Below are 20,285 nucleotides of genomic sequence, written 5' to 3' on the forward strand. Positions count from 1 at the left end.
AGTAATCTTTAGAGTTAATTGCTTTACTTAAGAGGCGCAAAGTGAACTAGACTTTTAGTGTAACTCCGAAACACTTATCTCAGTGCTCTCTTTTATGATAGGTACTTGCCAATAAGGTCATAAAATCATACAGCATATTCCTACTTGGTAGTGATGTTGTATCATAGATTGTACTTATTCAATACCCAGAGACACTGTTCTAACACACCCACAAACACATTAAAAAGGCCTGCCGAATATTGTGCAGGTCCTCCTTGTTCTCCCATAACAGCTCTGATCAGTAAAGACAAAAGAATGCACAAGAACTCAGAGTCTCCCTTCAGAATAAAGCAGCAGGCTTTAGCAACTCATCGTTTAGGTCGGGAGGCGAGATGTTTATAGACTGCCGCTTCATGTTTGTCAGACTTTATGTACCTTTATTTTTTGTCTCTTCTCCAGCACACACCACAAGGTCAGAGTGAGATTGAAACGATTTCTGCAGCATTGCAGGGCACATCATCCTGCTAGACGTGGCAACAGCCATCAAGAAATAGCACCGCGAGGAAGGAGTGTACATAACCCGAACAATGTTTAGGTAGGTGGTACCTGTGAAAGAGACACGCACATCACTGCTCCTGGCAAGGCTTCCCAGCACAGAATCGCCCAGAGCGTCGCACCGACTGCACTGGTTTTCCTTCTTCTCATTATGCGTCCTGCTGCTCTCTCTTCCTTAGATAGTGGTGTTAAAGAAAACACGATTTGTCAGAAGGGGCCAGCGTCTTCCTCTCCCACATGGACACATTTCAGACAGACATTCCCTCTCCGCCGGGACTTCAACAGTGCACAGGAGTAAGCATCGGCACAGTGACTGATCTGCATCGACATGACCCCCTATGCAGAAAGTGTCTGTTCTGACACTTTCCTGTCAGAGCGAGCGTCAAGGATTTTCACAGTTGGTGCAACAGTTGGTTTTTACTGAGCGTGTTATGGCCTTCGGCTACATTGGGCGCCAGATATCATATACAGTGCTTTTCCGAAACACAACTAACTTATGTGGATAACCTTGTTCTGTCTCCGTGTGGGGGTTGCTTGGAGTCTTCACCCCCCCCCCCCCCCCCCCCCCCCCGCCCCCCCTACTGATTGGAGGAGAATTCCAGTCGGACGTCTGAACCCTGACAACTAATCCAACTACAGCCAGCAAGTCATGCAGCCCATATAACAGTCTCTCTCATTAGCTGTTGTTGTGTTTGTTACTGTATTTTTTTATTTCTTTATTAGTTTATTTATTGCAAAAAAAAAAAAAAAAAAACAACTACTTCAATACAATACACTATAGAGCCACAGGTGCAATAGTGCCATAATTACATTTACATTTAGAACTGAAAGTTTTTTCTTTGTTGTGTAATACGTGATGAAAATGTCTAACTTTCACAAAACCAAACTATTGCTTCTGAAAATTACTACGACGTCAATATAAAGCACAAAACTTGTCCTTAGAGCTGTTGCATTATTTAACAAACACACCCTGACAGTAAGACTTTGAGGCTGATGCATGTTTGATGGTTTTCATGGCAGCATCACTGATTTCCCAGCTTGAGTGTCAATATTGTGTTGTGTCCCTACTTTTGAAAAATGAGTACAACCCCCCCACGGCTCACAAGATTTAAACTTGACCCCCCCCCCCCGAGTCAGAGTTTAAGTGTCACAGTCCATTTAATTTCAGTTTGACATACAGTACACTCCGATCTCACGTTATCCCACATGTTGAATAACGTCTCATCAACCTTTTAACACAAATAAACACTCATTTACGTGATACGAGGAAAAATAGTAATACCATTAAAAATAATAGATTCTTTATTACTCCCCTTGGGTAAATTATATTCCTCTAGATTTAACTGTTCCTTTTATTGCTCAGACCTGCGAGCCTCCAAACACGACCTCGCTTCTCTAACCTCTTGTGCAATTTCAACATTTCAACATGATATTTTATATCTGCTGCCACTTTTAACCAAACAATGCAATTCCCAGGATATAAACTGAAATGTAAACTTCCTTTAAATGAACATTGTCTGGTGGTTCTTTTTTTAGCCTGTGGGCTGTATATTTGATCAATGGACCAAAAGTGATTAGGTTGAAGGCGGCGGCCGACGTCTCTTTTCACTGATTACGCTGACTGTTCACTGAGTGAATCACAGTGGACATCAATATCAGCTTGAGCAGGTCCTCCTCATTACATTGTTCCCTTTAACATTCGGCTCTTCAGTGAGCTATCCGACTGATTGTTAAACGGTTTAAATGGTGGAAATTGTCAGGGTCAGTTAACGCAAGGTGTAACACATAGCTCAGTTATTTTTACTGCGAAAAACAGAAATGCCCTCAAAGTGAAATCACTTTTAGGTTTGAGTCTTATTTATCTCTACAACATGTGAATGATAAGTTTACATCAAGTGTCAAACACATTTTAGTTCAGAGGACACAGACTGTCAAAAACAATGATAATTTCATGTATGATTTGCTATTTTACTATATACAAAACAAAAGAGTTGCTACAGAAATTTGCTGCAATCTTTACATAAAGCCAATTCTAATGAAACCGTCCGGTGCAACATACAGTGAAATGCCCCAAAACATCTATAGCTGTTGCATTTATGTATGTTTTTTTCAAACTCACCCTGACCGCATGACTGTGAGGCTAATGCTTATTTGCTTTCATTCATGGCCGCACCACTGATATCTCAGCTCAGGTCTCAGTGTTTAAACAATTTCACAGCTTGCGGCCCGGGTGAAGCTCCATGCGGCCGGTTTCAGTTGACACCTCTGCTTTCAGTAGTTATTGGCATCACTTCAATCAGGGTGCAACTGGCTGGAAGGGATGAATGTGAACGAGCCCCACTCTGGTCTAAGAATTCCTTCACTGAATTGCATTTGAGTCTCTGCGCGAGGGAGGAAGCGTATCTCCCCAACATGCAGATTCAAGCTCCTTCGCCAGTTCATCACACTGCATTACGTCAAATAAACGTCTATGCAATCCCCTCTGGTTCAAATCATCGCTGGCAACATTTGCCTCACACCGAGGAGTAAAATGTGTTTAAATGTCAGATATTTCCACTATTTTCATTTCATCCGCTTAATAATGAGCATTGATTGACATTTATTGACAGCTACAATGGCAGAAAGCAGAAGTTTGGATTTGAATCTCTGCTCCTGACGTATCTATAACACTAACAAGAAGGCCATTGCTCGGCTAATCCCCTGCCGGAGGGCTTTATATTTTCTCACAAAGCCAGCTCTAAGGCAGCACACTTGGTACACTAGAGGGTGTTCCATGGGTCCTAGTAGATCATTATGTAGAATCTGAAAGGTCTTCTTCATAAGCTATGTCAAAATACGTCTCCAGAGCCCAAAAGGTGTTTTTATGCACTTAGTGACCCTGTGACCTGATATGCAAATTAGGTCATGGTCACCATGGTGCCCCTTCCCCCCACAGGGAGTCTCCATGTGTGAAGTTTGGTCACTGTGGGCCCAGGGGTTGCTGAGAAAGAAGGAGAAACATTCATATGATAATACATGTACTGTGTAACCATGGCGACCAAATTTCAGACCCTACCGATCTTCAAGGTCAAAGTCAAGGTCAGGTCACTTGCTATGCTGGAGGGTGTCCCCAGAGTACTAGTAGGTGTGTATAACATTTCAGAGCCCTAGCTCAAAAACCTAGGCCTCCAGAGCCCAAAATGTGTTTTTAAGCACTTCGTGACCCTGTGACCTACTTAATATGCAAGTTAGGTCAAGGTCACCATAGTATCCCTTCCCCCTCTGAGATGTATCCACATGTGAAGTTTGGTCACTGTGGGCCCAGGGGTTGCCGAGATATAGGTAGAAACGTTCGAACAGACGGACGTACGGACGTACGGACGTACGGATGTACGTACGGAGACTGTTTCAAGATCCCCCTTCGGGGCCTATCGGCTACGGCGGGGGATAATAATGATATATCTTCTTTTCTGCTTTTACATCATGAAAAGAATTTGTAACGTTTTAGGTTGTATTGCTATTAAAGCTGAAGCTTTAGACAGTCCTCAGCAGCCCTGTTGTCTCCGCTCACCATTGTGTTGTTTTTTGGGTTTTTTTGTTATTATGGTCCTCACCACTGCATCCTTGAAACGCCCCAAGTGATCTGTGATTGTGTCTCCACTGCTTGGCCGTCAAAACGTGGCCTTTTTCTTTTTTTCCACTCTTTCCTTCCTTCGACGTGTGAACTTCAGCAGCTGACGACTCTCTTTGCTGCTTTATATATATCACAGACAGACGCTGTGGTAGCAAGATAATCAGTGCGATTCAATTTACGTCTAAGTGTCTTTAATGTCAGGACTGATCAGCACTGCACTGGAAGTGGAAATGTCATGTCGATGTGACTTGATGTTAAACAGCTGTAGCCTGGATCTATTGTCACAAGCTACCGCCGTTAAAGCTGAATTTCTCATTGTTGTCGTCAGGGCGAGCTGCGTGATATAAGCAAATGGAGAAGATACATAAAATAGTGCTGTGAAACACAAAACTTTATCATGTAAAGTTAATATATATAGATACACAAACATATGAATTCATGCTAATTTAAATCCAAATATATGCACGTGTTCATGAAAGTTTATTTAAAACATTAGAAATAAATGTAAATATTAAAAACTAAATAAAACACAACAATGCAAACAAACAGCAAAACAAAGTAAAGCAAAACATAATGGCCCAATGTGTCTAGGGAGGATTAAGATGAAGTGTAAGCTTAATCATTGTGAGCCCTTCTCCATCTCCACCGTCAGCCACTCCGTATCCCCGTCCCATAGTTATAACAGAAAACACATGTACACATTCATTCAGACCCCACACACCCCAAACCAAAATACACAAGCATCAGTCCAATTAACATTGTTATTAACAGCCATTCAAATCCAGCTCTTCATCTCTGTACTTGTTGACAATGATCAGGCTGAGCCTTGATGAATAAAAGTGAACTGGCTCATTTCAAAGTGAAAGCCTTCATTAACACCCAACAAATGTATTGCATTGCCTGAGGCTTTGTGGTTATAACAATGTCTTTCATCTTGAAATGAAAAATCCGTGTTTTGGTGGTTTTTCTTTGTGGGAGTTTGAATTCAGATGTAATAAGACAAGTTTTACACTCTGTGTGCGAGCGGTAACAGGTTTCATTTCATGTGTCTGCTTTAATCATCATGGAGACGGGATCAATTTTTTTCCATCCCTGTGGTAAAAATCGTGAGGCAGAAAGGTCTATCGCCTTCCATACTGCAGGCAGAGGCTTATCGGATTAAAAAAGACATTTAGATGACCCTGGTTATGGTTTATGATTTCAAAACTTTTAATATCAAGAGCACATCTGAGGGATATAAAAAAAAAACCCCAACTGAATTAAATACATCCTAATGTTGGTATTTGCTAATTGCTACTCACAAGTCATTTCAGCGTTCATGATCTCAGTCACATCCGCTGATTCCTGTGCTAATAGCTGCAGAACAGAATTATATAATTTAGGCGATAACAACACTAAAATGGCACAATCACAGCGTTGAAGTCTGAAAATCACACTGGCATATTAAGACTATTTTTATTTCAATGGCATGAAATATGAATGCTGCTGTGTAACCATGCATGAGATAATCATAAAGGCTGTGCAGGAGATGTTACGACGGTCACTCGTGTCCAAGCGTCAAACCTGCAGGATCTGCTGGCCGTTAATCAACCTGACAGACTCCAGAAATAGAGTCCAAGGTTTATGAAGCCCGCAAGGCAGAGAAAAGAAAGTAGAATAATGAGAACTAATCAAGCTCAAAGGTATGAAATATCTTCTGATAATTCTAATTGTGTATTTTCATCACAGAATGCTCGGTTATATCAAATTACTCCAATGACTTTACAGCAGGAATTCTGACATTCAGCTAAAGATGAAATTGTCTCATTGGGCAGATGAATAAATGGCATATGTTGATGGTACTAAATGATCTCAATTTGAAAAGTAAAGCTGCAATAGGAAAAATGCATGATACATGTTATGATAACTGCAACCTAAAATTTGCATTTCTTGTAAAATGAGCCTCTGATTTCCGGGTTGTCTCGTCTCCACGTCCAAATCTGTATCCACACATCTTCACTACAGGGAAGAACAATCTCTGGTATCATTACTTCACCTGTGTTTTGGGTGTTTTTTTGTATGACACTAATGCTCGGAACCACTGAAAACACAATTATTTGAGAATGTGGGTGGCACTTTTGGAAAATGCTCTGACCCTGATCCCGTAGAAATGGAGGAAAGGTCATAGCCAATAGTTCTTCTGCACATGCTGGTTGATTGATAATAACCAACTTGGTCAACTGTCCATACATTTTGATATTCATATTGAGCTTCATACAAGACTTCTTGTATCTTCAAGATAAGACATGTCACTGCAAATGGCTGCTCCAGAATAAATGACATTTTGTCAACGGTGCAAAGTAGAGGCTCTGTCCACATTTAGAAATGCACGATTTCCATTTCCATCAGTGCATTCATATCTTCTCTTCATCTCATCATTTTGCCTTATTCTACAGATCTTAATTTCCATGTTAAGTTGTTTTTAAGCTGAGACTAACATCTGTCCGGGGACTTGATGAAAAGCAGCCTCTCGACCATCTCTGGCACATTTACAGCAAAGCTAGTTAATGTGCACTCTCCCTCTTATACAACAACAAAAAACAAAAAAGAATAAATAGAAGCACTTGGCTACATGCAGCAAAAGGGTGGTCACATTATACTCCTTGAGAAAGCATTATGGACGGTTGAAGTCCATCTAACATAAAGTAGTTGCAGTCTTGCAGGTGTTAATAGAAAGAAAATGTCCCTCTTTTTTCCCCCGTGTGACAGATCAACCCCAAACATCTTCAAATCTAGTTTAAAATACTGTGCAAACTTGCAATGACTCCAGTTTCCCTTATTTCTGATGCGATGACAGCGGAATTGGCCATCCGCTATGATTGATGAAATTTCTATTTCAACGTCTGCACTCCATTGCATTGGCAGAAGAAGCATGACAGCTACTGGAAAGCTTCCAGTGGTATTTTTTGTTAGAGTGTTTGAAGGGTAGAATTTTATTTATACCCCAATTTCAAGCAAGAGAAACTTTCAGGGCACACTTTATAGAATTACAGCTGCACTCTGGCTTATAAAGAGGCGAGTCGTAAACAGCCTGACACTGCTGGGCCAAGTAATCACGGAAACTTTAAAAGCAATTCCATTATAAATCCAGTGTAAAGCAGCACGGAGAAACTATGACAGCAGAGAATGAAATGCGTCTATTTAGTCACTATTTAAGAGAGAAATTGACAGGATGATGATGGATTTCTTGAACAGGAACCACTCTTCATTATAAACAAAGAATTAAAAAATATTGTCTTTAAACTCTTAATTTCTTGACACCATATTCAAGATGTATCACAATTAATGTCGGCACATCTGCTGTGATAGATTCAAGTCTGCAGTTATGTAAAAGAAGGTCCATATTATGAAGAAGTGGAGGATGGATTATCAACGATATAATGATGCAAAATAAATCTATAAAACCAGGAAATGAACAACTTCTTTTTGACAGGCAATATCTTAGCTGCAGGAGTTTATTATGAGCTTTGAGCAGAACATTGAATTCAACTCACTTAGTAAAATGCGTGTAAACTAAATATTCTAACATTCTAATCTAATACACACAGTTATGCCAATAAATCAATTGTTATTCATAAGGCAAAACGACTGTACATGATATGTGAAGTACATAATGAAATAGCATGCAAAGTCATATAAAATTGACCGAAATGGCACATTTTACCATTTGCAGTTCATTAAAAGGTCTTTGGTCTTTCTTAAAGGGGCTTTGATAAAATATTGAAGTCACGCCACGGTTGTGCAGTGAAGTGTGGAGCCTCAGATCTTTGAAAAGGACTTTCCTGGCCGTCCTGAAGTCAAAAACAGAAGAGCCTTTCCCATCAGGGTCCCTCCACTGAGGAACAACCTGCCTCTGAAAAGAAGGCTGGAAGATTCTGTACTTTCCTTCAAAAAGCTCCTTTTTTGCAGAAGTGCCTAAAAATGTCAGCTTATTTTCAAGACCTGCTTTTAAATCAAAACCAGCCTGATTGATGATATAAATATTTTTGTGTATTTCATTTCTGTCAGAGTGCTTTCTAAAATAGACTTTAACTTGGTCCTCAACGACAGCCAGTCTAAAAGTCCCTCCAGTCACCTCGATTGAGAACAGGCTGTCTCTGTGTCTGTACAATGACCTGTGTCTGTCCACACCTACTCCACGGCCCTTTCTGGAGGAGAATGTGCGTGCGGTGCCATGTGCCAATATTTGCTATAGCTCATAGAAATGCAGATTTCCAACCACACCAGTTTGATCCAGAATGTGACCCAGAAGCGAGGTGCCTGAAGAATTTAGATTCTGCGTCCGCAGGAGGACATCTCTCATAGCTTTTGCAAGGAGGAAAAAATGCCACCCGCTCATAATTATAGAGGGCAAAGCTCATCTACCTGTGGGAGAGTCAGTGAATTATACCGTTTTATGCAACAAGAAGTACTACACCAATAACTACTATCTTGATAATTACAGCCTTTTTCCTTGCACAAGTTACAAATTATGTTCATTTGATTGATAAAGGTTTAACATACTCATGAAAGCCCACATTGGTAGTACAGCATTTTTTTTTAAAGGCTCAAAATAATCCTCTCTGTAATTCATTTCATGTTGCTTCATTTTCTCCAGAAACCACATTTTGCCTTTGTACAGTATATATATTTTCATGAATATTCATTTCTGTGTTTCTTCATTCTGTGCAGCCAAGAAATCCGATTTGCATTAGTTTATCATGAAAGAAAATCTGGGTGGGCTGGGTGAGGTAACAGCAGCAATGCCGGGGGGTGGAGGGGTGGGGGGGGGTGGAGGGCGGGGGGGTGGATGGGGGGTTGAAGAGAAGGAGACATCACTGGCTGCCTCAGATTCCATGTTTGATCGCTGGGTAACTAACAAACACGAGCTCACCTCTGGATATTTCCTTCACCTGCTCTCACTAACGTCCATTTAAAGCAAACATCAGGACTGAATCCACTGCAACTGCCAGCAAGACCCGAAGATGTCACCTTCGACAAATCATATGAAGTACATCAGAGAAATTACATTATCAACAGGTGACATAACCATGATCCAGAAAGAGCTCTTTGTATATAATATGTACTGATGAAGCCACGGTAAAGAAAGGTTGAGACGTTATTGTACAAGGATCCAAATATATTGAAGCCTGTAATGCAAGTGTTGCATAACTTACAGAAATGTACTTGTTAAAACATCCATAACGCAACAGCTATTTGAGAAGTTTTGGGTTATTTTTTTGTACATTCGAAATTCAACATTGGTTTCATTTTGAGATTGGAGGAATTTTCGGTAGAAATTGTTTAACTTTTGTGAAACTATATACATTTTCATCACGTATTTGCCGGCCCACTGAAGACTAAATAATGCAAAAGACAAAAAGTGCATAAAGGCACCATGGCTCTGTTTAACAGTAATGTGCCGTGAGCATCATGATAGGCTATGGAGGGCCATTAAAGTCTACAGTTTGGTATTATTAAATGTGTTATGTAGTATTAACAAATGAAACTGTTCTTTTTTTCTTCATACCAACTGCAACCAGCAAAGGCTTTTATTTTGACACACCAAACAGGAAAACCCTGGCAGGACCAGATGCCACACAAAACACTCTTCACTCCTGGCTGTGAACTTCCAAATATTAAAGAATGAACTAAATCTACAAACCAAGACTAACAAGCCTAATATAAGCCCAAATAAAGACATTTGACGCACCACCAATGCAACTCCCATAATGCATTGCAGCGATCAGCTCCGTGACGCTACAGTGTGTTTCTGCTGGCAAGTGTTAGTCGAACAAAATCAAGATGGTAAAACAGCATTAAAGAAACTTAAACAACGATTCAATAGCAGTCTCCAGCTGTTTAGACATACACATTCATTTTTTGAGGGTTATTGTTTTTGGGTATTGCTCTTTTACAAATGTCACATTTCGAACCCAGTCAATGCAGTTCTGTCTCAGTCTGGATCCGGAGTAGCAAACATCTCCTGCTTTAATTGCACTGCTGCATGAGGACTGCACCACCAGTAAGTGCTTTGGAATGGTGGAGAGGCCCACAGCAGCACTTTATCGCTATCTTGTTGAATCGAGTCAGAATGACATGCAGTTCCATGCCAGAGTTTCCGTAAATGTCAAATACATAATACCCCTCAAAAAATCAGTAGGTGAAAGTGAGAAAATTAGATTTTTGTCCTCAAAGTTGCTCATTTACAAGCTGAAAAAAAATGGGCATCTGTATGAATTTCAACCACTTTGACAGGGTTCAAACTGTGATGGTGAGACGACAGGATCAGAGCATGTCTGAAACAGCAGTGCATGCGAGGTGTTCCCAGTCTGCAGGCTGGGGAAGGAAAAAGCTCTGAACCAGCAATGTGGTGATGGATGGTCACACCTCACTGATGCTTGTGGGACTTTAAGTCCAACCAACAGATGAGCCACTGCAACTCGGACTGCTATCGAAGTGAACGTCTCTTCTGATAGAAAGCTGTCAGAATACACAGCACTTCACGGGGGAACCGACACGATATAGTAGTCATTGTATAAACACAGTTGAAGTCATCCTTCAGGTAGTTTCTCCAGCCAAAAACAAATATAATTGACATCTACAAACTAAAACCCTATGTCGAGGCTTGAAAAAACATTTTGCATCTGGAAGCCAAAAGCACTACAATTGTTGTCATTATTACCCATAACTGTCTATTTTGGGAAATATCTTCACAACAGAGAGGAAACATTAATCAAAGTCTTAAAAAATATACTGTCTCAGAAGACTGACCAGCTGACCTGGACCACTTTGTCCAGAGCGGGAAAGCCCTTAATTAGATTCAACATGGCTTCTGAACCCATATAAGAGACTCTTTCAACTAACCTCAGTCAGTGGATCTGCAGCAAAACACTCGCTTTTGTTTGACAAAAGAACTTGACCTCACTGTGTGGAGGTGTTCTTTGCTCACAGCTTGCATGTGGCAAGATACACAAACGCTGTTGGGAGAAATGAAATGGATTACTGCACTCACCTTGGAGTATTTTTATTGATTTATTGATTGATTTAATTAATTAATTGGCCTCGTTGTGCATATGTATGCAACCATGTGTGACCAAGATTAACCGGCCATCTGTAGTAGTGAGTAGAAGGAGCACGGCTGACCAACATGGGACGAATAGAAGTTCTGCATGGAGGTATTTTCTGTAATGATACGATAATCGTATTTGGATGGAATTCACAGACATAAGCCTTCGTAAGAGAAGAGAAAACACAGGTCTTTGAAGGGAAAACTACTGGAGCTGAGACAGAGAGAAGACGAGTTGCTTAGTAATGCAACAATACTGCTTTTTTCAGAAAGTGACCTTCCTTACCCATTTCTCAAAACTGTAATAATTAAAAGTGTTGCATTTGTTCCCAACCAGGGATCCAGGATCAAGGAGGAACTGGAGGGTTTTTGATCTGAGATTGTCAAAATTAGATTTCCACACAAAGAAGAACCACTTTGTAGAAACGGCCCATTGCTTGGTATTCTGAAATATCTGGATTAGTTGGTGTGTCGGCTTGAAAAGTTAGATGCCATTGGCATTATAGTTTGCGACCTGCAAGACAATTTCCACGAGCTATTAAGATGATGGCAGGTGATGGCCGAACAGGCATATTTAAATCACGGATCAACTGAAATAAGTCAAAATTATTGCATTAGTGGGTACAAATTCAAGGTGAAACTATCAAATTCATACAGATCAGAGGCATACATACCAACCGGAATATAATGGCACGCTAAATACGCTGAAGGAAGTAGAGATGTATTGTGCACGTGCTCAGGACTGACCCCAGAACTGTATGACAAGACAAGAAAAACAGTGCCACCCCAAATGATCTTGAAACAACAAGCAGAACAGAAACTGTGTCAAAGGGGTCAGAGTGGCACTGGATTGCAAGACTGGCTCAAGATTGTTTGGATTGGTGTAATTTTGTGGATGTAAGAAGATGTAAGAGAGGCATCCAATCTTTCCTTTTTAATAATTTTCCTTCTATGATGCTCAATAATCCTTGTGGTAGAGGTGCTTGGCGAAATTTTGGCGAGTTTCCTTTCACAACAACTTACAATGGTCACCGCTTCTCTACAGCAGAGGTCTCAAACTCAGACGCCGGAGGGCCGCAGCTCTGCATGTTTTCCACGTCTCCCTCCCCTGAATGTCCTGATGGTTCATCACCACGTTCAGAACAGAGCCAGACAATGAGCTGCTCATTGCAATCTGCAGTGTGGAAGCAAGGGGACGTTTCAGACCTCTGCTCTACTGCATGCAGCCAGTTCAGCACCACGGACAGCACCAGACTCAAAAACACAAGGCACGTCATGATTGAACCTGTTCAAATGTACTTACTTTAGTAAAGAAAGATTTGTTTTCATATGTTTTCATATACAATACCTCTGGTGGTGGTGAGGGGGGGGGGGGGGTGATCAGAGCCACTGAAAGCACAACTTTAAAAAAACGTTCAGATTAAGACTCTGCTTTTAGGAAATGCTGCTACTGTCGTGTACATCATGGCCATAGTTAATATTTCTTCCATACATGCTTGAGTGGATGGACAATTACAACAGGGGTTTTCCTCAACAGTGTCATGACTCCCGGTACAGATTTTCCTGGGACTTAGTTTTATCGCTGAGATTCAATGTTCTTGTACTCAACATTGTCACCGTTTATAATGCTTTCTTCTCCACGGGTATGTGTGTATGGTTTCATAACAACGGCAACTCGTGGTGCGGCATGCTAGCTACAAAATTTATGTGGAGACTTGCATCATTTTCTGAAAATGCAAAAGCAAAAACGATGCATTTCCACCTGAAACGTTGTCATGTAGATCGCACTTGAGACTCCAGTTAAGAGCACATATTTGTGAACTGTGGGAGGAAACCCCAGTAGCTAGAGAAAACTCATGTGCACACAGGGAGAACGTGAAAACTCTCACAGCAAAGACAAAAGTGAAAAACGAATGTGCTCACAAGCATTTAACTGCTATGTCTGTGATTCATACAATAATGCAGGCAAAGCCACAAAAGCCTCTTGCAGTGTCTGCTTACCTTTTAACACTTCCTCATACTTTCTCTGTTGGGCTCTTCTGTGATCAGTCAACACCTTTCACCATTTGCTCCCATTTGATTGTGCAGTCGCTCTATCCGCACACACAGCATGTCCAAAATGGAGTCTACATTAGAGTATACATAATATAATTTGAGACGTTGCCATCCACTTGCGGATGCAGTATAATAGCTCTGGCTGCAGCCCCATTTCAGGCAAATGTGTTTCATTTTAATATAGAGGTGAAAATGTAATGCTCCCATTTGTCGGCTGAGGGAAGAAAGACCTGCCAACGCTCCATTCAACTGGTCAAATTATCTATTTCCAGGAAGACTGGATGTTAAAAAAAATGTTTAAAAAAATAAAGAAATAAACTTTTTGCTACAGCTTTATGTTTATTACAGATTTGAAAAAAGAAAAGCATAAATCTGCCACACATGAAGAAAAAGGAATGTGATCTGAGCGAAGCAGAGTGTGTGTGGGAGTCTGGCCTGTGTGTGTGCACACTAATCTGTTATGACATGGGAATGGCCAGCTCCGCTTACTTTCTTTTAACACCTCTTTCGGGTTAAAGCATAATATTTTGGCAAAGAATTAAATATTTGTTAAAACTCCACTTTGGGCGCTTGGCTCTATTTGCTCGCAGTCGACTGCATGAAAGAAGAAACAAACGACAGGTCCAATTAGATTTGACTGCAGCGCCCGAGGTACCGCTGAGGCGACCGCTGTGCTGTTTGTTTGTCTCAGTTTAGTGAAAAAAAAACACTCCCCACTCATTAACCGACTGTCCTCTGGATGTGGAGACAAGCAACTTAACGTGTGTTTATCGTCTGTGAGAAAAGCTGCCCACCATTTATTCTTCAGGTTACACATCTTTTTCTTTTTTAACTTGATGCTTCTTACAATAACAAGATGTTTATTTTAATAAACGATGTAATAGATAGATAAGCTGTTTTGGTCTCTGTGAAAACACATTTGATTATATTAATTCTTGCAGTCATTAACAATGAGTTTATACTTTTTTGATCAACAAACTGCCACATTTTGTCTCGCGATTGATTGTTAATGTAAACCATCATCAATTTTTGCTGCGTGATATAATCTATTGTTGACACCCAGTGTGTCCAGTTACCTTGAAAACACAATATGATTACCGACTACTAGCTACTCCTTTAAAAGTAACGTAGTTACTTTACGGATTACTTGTTTTTAAAAGTAACTTATTTAGATTACAAGTTACTTTTTTTTAGTAACAACATCCCCCACTGTCTCAACATTGTTGCAATGTTAAGGTTTCTTGATGAGGTTAGTTTGTTGCCATTCTTTTCTTCTTACTCGTTCTCCTGAACGAGTTGGCCTGTGATTGGCTGAAGTGAAAAGGGGCGGGTCAAATGAGCAAGCAGAGACTGCATGCACCAGGTTTGTGCTTCTGTTTAGAAGAGAACAAAGCAGTGGCCTGGTTCAGTGTTAAAGTGGCTTTACAGACAAGAAACTAATCCTGTTGGACGTTACAATAGTAACTTAGGCACAATGACTTTGAGAAGTAACTTTAATGTGATTACTGGTTTGGAAATACAAACATGTTAGACTATTCGTTACTGAAAAAAGTGTTCATATTAAAGTATCACCTTTCAGGCATCACTGGTTGGGAACAACCGGTAACGTAATTACAGTAAGTTATTACAGTAACTTTTTACTCTTCGCAGTAACACAGTGATACAATGCATTACTAATGAAATGCTGGTATTATTATACCTGTTAGAATGTCAGTAATGTGTATTAAGACGTATTTTAACCTGATTAGGTGTTTATTAAGAAAACGCAGATCGAGAGATCGATAGAATCAAGATATTCTCTTTCATGATACAGCGAATTAAAGAAAGACAGCCTTCTTTCGTTGTGACACTATAGCGATGACGATCCTGAGCATCAGAATGCGTGGGGTATTCATACGACCATCACAAATCACACATGGATGAATTAGCTGTGCTTCCCAGCAGGAAACGCGACCTGACTAGCGTAGCAGCTTTCAGCTTTGATGAAAAAACATGCTCGTCGTGACTACAGTGTAAAAAATATGTTAACATGAGAATCAATAAAAAAACAGTTTTCTACCAAATGTCAAATTTATTCACTTCTGCATGTATCTCTTTATGTGTTTGTTTATGTTTAATACTCAGTTTGTTACTGTAGTGACTGTAGTACTGCTCCGCCTCGGTGTGCAACGGGTTTAGATCTTTGTGGTAACTGTAACTGATGCTTCATCAACAAGGGTATCATTGTTGGTTGTTTCGAGTTTCCAAATCTGCTCATGTTGCAAATGCAAAAACTGTCCTAACATTAAAAGACTCTCAGTCTGAGGATCAGTATCTAATTAAAATACTGTTGTTGGCAAGGAAGTACTGTGGTACAAACTAGCACCCCGACTGTGAAGCAGTGGACAAGCGTTGTGGAGGAGATCCATCTAATGGAGAGAATCACACACAAACTGAGACTGCAAGAGCCACAATTTCATAATAAATAGGAAAAAATACAAAAATTACAGAACACAGGAAGAGGACGAGGCCACCATCAGTTCTACCCGACAACAAGGACTCAATTCATCACAAAGCTGAATACTTAATTATGTACATGTGTAACATCTTTACACCATAACTGTAAAAAGTTCATAAGTAAAAAAGAAAAAAGCGTTCAAATTATGTAATAATTACACCTTAGCTTCCAAACAGGACAATTGAAACTAAACTCTGGATTTCAACTCTGTTAAAAAAAACAAAAAACTTGGGGACATTTTGAATGTTGAGTTTTCCCTGCATAGCTTTTCTCTCGAAACGCCTCCTATGGTAGAAATACATGTATTGGAGTCTGTAAAACTCACTGAAGTTGTGAGAAAGAGTTTTTCTGAACATTTCTACTGCCAGTCTGGAATGGACTCCATGCAATTAAAGTTGGATAAAACATTGTAGAAGATGTTTATTTGAATGGATTCATTCAGACTGGGGTTATGAAGTAGATGAATGATATCTGATAACAGATTTAACAAAACAACTTGAAATTTCTGGTGGAATCAAATCAATTCTTTATCTCATTCAAGGACACAATAATAAAAAAAAAATGGAGACGACAGAGTTATTAATATTCAGCGACAGTAGAGGGTGGCCTTATAACTGTCTGACATTTCTGTAGGGCACTGATATTTTTCTGTTTTCTTCACACTTCTACACTGTTTAAATGATTCAGTGGCTGTTCAATAAGACCCAACTAATCCCATGTTGTTCTCTGTTTAGTGTGATTTGGTTTTGTTTTCCTTTCAAACAATGAAATGACAATATCAGAAAACCCCGATGCACTGTTTTTTCACTAAGGTTTATCTTAGTTTTTCTAACCCTCATTATCAGATCAAGTTTTTTAATGGTGTTCTCTTTTGCTCTTTTTCAAGACAATGTACACACGGTACAGAAAAACACACAAAAACACTCCTAAGAAAAGAAACATATTGCGGATAATACTCTTGAAAGACGACGTTATTCAAGGGCTGCAGAGAGATTCAGTCAAATCTTCGGAATCAAAATGAGCCAATACATATATTATATGGTCCTCTTGCAAACAGATGGTTTATTGACTTCCATCTGCATTTTACGCTCACAGCGTTACCAAAAACTGAACTGCCATTACGCTACGATCCAAAGCCTTCCTACGAGAGCATATAAGCAGTATATGAGCACTTCAAGAGCTTAAAGTGGGCTGTTCTATGTGTCCTGCGAGGTAAATGTACAGTAGAGTCACACATCTGCAACTCTGACAAGATGAGCGCCGAACCACAAGGAAAGGCTTTGATTTCAGGAATCTCTCCTCTTGTTCACATTGTCCAGTGAGTCGTTTTTACAGAGTCCAGTGGAGAGACAGAGGGATTCATCCACAGTTCAGTATCTGAAGTTACAGTGGGGCTGAAGTAGTTGTCAAATTAAGGGAAATCTACTAAAGTCACACTCTGTTCGGTTTAAAAGAGTTTAAAACTTTAACTTTTTTCCCCCATTAAAGTGTTTCTTGGCCGTGGTGAGCTGGGGTGTCAAATACAGTTTAGTTTAGGGGCCACATTCAGTCCAATTTCAGCTCGAGGTGTTTGGACAATAGTGCCATTATGAACTTTACATTTAAGCTTTAAAGTTTCTTTCTTTGTTGGGCCGAAGAGTCTCTGCAACGGAATGTTTGCAAAACCAAGCAGTTACTACAGAAAATGAGATCAATCTCAACATATAGCACAACTTTAATCAAACCTTATCATACAAAATGCAGTGAAGTGGAAAAAAAGCTTTTCCTAGAGCTGCTGCATTAAGCATGTTTTTGCAAACATTGCATTGTGGGTGTTTTTACAAACTCGCCTTGACAGCATGGCTTTGAGGCTAACGCTAGTCTGATAGCTCTCAGTGGACTATCACTGATATCTCAGCTTGGACTCCAGTGTTGTGTTGCGTGCAGAAATGTGTTCAAAAATAAATGTTTTCTTCAAAATTGTTTAAAATATTTAGGATTGGAGAATCTTCTGGGCCGGTTTTGACCAGAGGGCGTTTTGTTTGACGGCCATATTTAAGACTCTGGGGACAATATAAGTAAAGAAACTAGCTTTGCTCTCAGAATTCTCTCACTTCCAAATGTTTATTCTGTGTTAAAGTTTAATCTGTCTGTTCCTGTTTCTGCACTGAAATGGAAATCCACCAGCAGATCAGAAAATCATCAAAAAAAGGGTCCGCCGTTTTTCTTAGGGTCATTTTGGTGGAAACAAGGAGAAAAGATGAGGAAACCACAATCATAGTTTGCTTTTGTGGGTGTGTGCACATAGCAGAAATGACTTCCCAACATTTGTCAAGTGTTTCTAAAATCGTAATTCATTTTATCTGAATGTTTTATTCATTTTAATTTGAACTTAATCAATAATGAATGAGTCCTAAAAGAATAATCCTGTGAAAAGCCTACTAGAAAATATGAAAGCAATTTGAATAGGGTTCCAACGTATCACATAAAACCGCCAAATTGGAAACCAGTGAAAAATGTTACAGGATAAAATTGGAACGCTGTTGTCATTTTGAGGAAACAGCACTATCTTTTATCAATTAATGAATTTATTTTGTTGTGGATGATACAAAACCCTTACATGTGCAATAAATAAAGTGATGGATTAAAAGCTGTTGGTGAAATAAAAAATTATTGGACCACATTGAAATAAAATTGTTATTTTGATGAAGTGGTTGTAATCAAAGTAGATTATCAGAGCATTTACACATTACAGCAGTTATTATTATTATTATTATTGTTAGTATTATTAGTATTAGTATTGTGATTATTACATATTGATTGTGATCATTATGGAATCTGGTTTTCAAAAAGAAAAAAAATCAGAAATCACCTCATCTTTTGGATTATTAATTACATAAAAGATAATATGAAAGAAAAATTATTTAAGAATAACTGACTTCTCTGTTTAAAGGGGTGATATTATTCACCTCCTCCTCCTGGTCTGGTCGGTCCACAAACCTCGTATTCAAAGTTTTCAGCTCCTCCTTGATTTCCCCTCCATTTGAATATTTGATCATAGGAGCTGCATTCAGAATCTGCTGTGTCTGTGTGAGCTGGACTGGCTCCGCCCACACATGCCCATATTGGGAAGAGGAGGAAGTAGTTCCTCTCGTGGTGCCATGTGCCAGAGCAGAACTGCCTAATTGTGGGGGCAGTCAAAGGGAAGGAGCCTTCCGTGATTGTGATTGGCTGAACCCCCGACGACACTATATAGGGTTTGATTTGTGATTGGCTGGTTGGAGCAACACACTTTTTAAAACCTGGAGAGAGGACACACTTTCTACACTTCCAATCCAGGTATGAAGACGATTATTACTGCTGGAAAACAGTAGAAGGTGATTTTTGCATAATATGACCTCCTTAAATGATGCAGAGATTTCTGGGATTTAAAGGTAATTGTATTATAATAATGTATTATAATTATAAGCTTTGATTAAGAAATGCTTCGTTATACCTTTTGTACTTGGCTGAAAAATTCTGTGCAAATCATCTGGAGAGCCATGGTAGCCTTCAAGTGTAATAAATAGAGTTTTTCAAGCTTTTAACAGTTTAGACCCAAAAACCATTTGAATGCTGAGTGGATCCAAGACACTGAATTAGCATTCCTCTGGAGGCCGACTGAATCGGACAAACAAAGACTGGAGTCGAAATTCATAAGCAACGGTTGAATAATTGAAGCAGCGATGCTAAAATTTCAAGAGAATGTGAGACAAACACTGCTACTGTTTATTTTTATCTGAGTAATTACAAATTAGAGCAGTTTTTTTCATTATTTGCTGCTTTGTGACGTGTTCTGGGTTAATCCTGCAGCGAGACGAGCAGGCTGGAGCTGACAGACAGCTTCTGTCTGTGCGACCGCCAGTCTGAGAATGACAGCGATGGAATTCATTAATCATTAGCAGCCTGGAGGCATCTGACCCACACCCAATATGCCTTCTGCGAAGCCTGCTACACCGCGCCAGGCAGCCCGTGCCTCCACACATGGAGAACCAGATTATTTGGGTTGCATAAATATTGATCTGCCAAAAAGGAACCAAAATGTTGTTTTTAAGTTTTCAGGTTTGCTCTTCTCTTAACATTCCTCTTCTCTTGTCAGGCCCACCAGTGGAGTTCCAACATGCTATCCGCCTCCTCTGCTTGGCGTTTGTTAGTGTGTGGTGCACTTCTTCACGGCAGCAGCCAATTTCAAAGCTCTGGTCCAAAGACAGCAAAGAATCTTTTTCCAAATATTTAAATTTTACACTGAATCTAAGGAATAATCTTGGCCTAAATGCCAAAATTGGTGCAATATATGATTATTAGCTGTTATATAATATACACAGTGTATATCATGTAAATTTTTTACCAGAAGCTATTTTCAACTAATCATACTTTCTTAATCCCCTTACCTTTTTGCACACTGACCCCTCTATTCTAATGCGATGGGCAGCAACACTAGGGCGCTGACAGGGGGTCAGGGGTCAGGGGGTCAGGGGTCA

Source organism: Blennius ocellaris (genome assembly GCF_963422515.1).
Source record: "Blennius ocellaris genome assembly, chromosome: 1".
NCBI classification, from domain to species: domain Eukaryota; kingdom Metazoa; phylum Chordata; class Actinopteri; order Blenniiformes; family Blenniidae; genus Blennius; species Blennius ocellaris.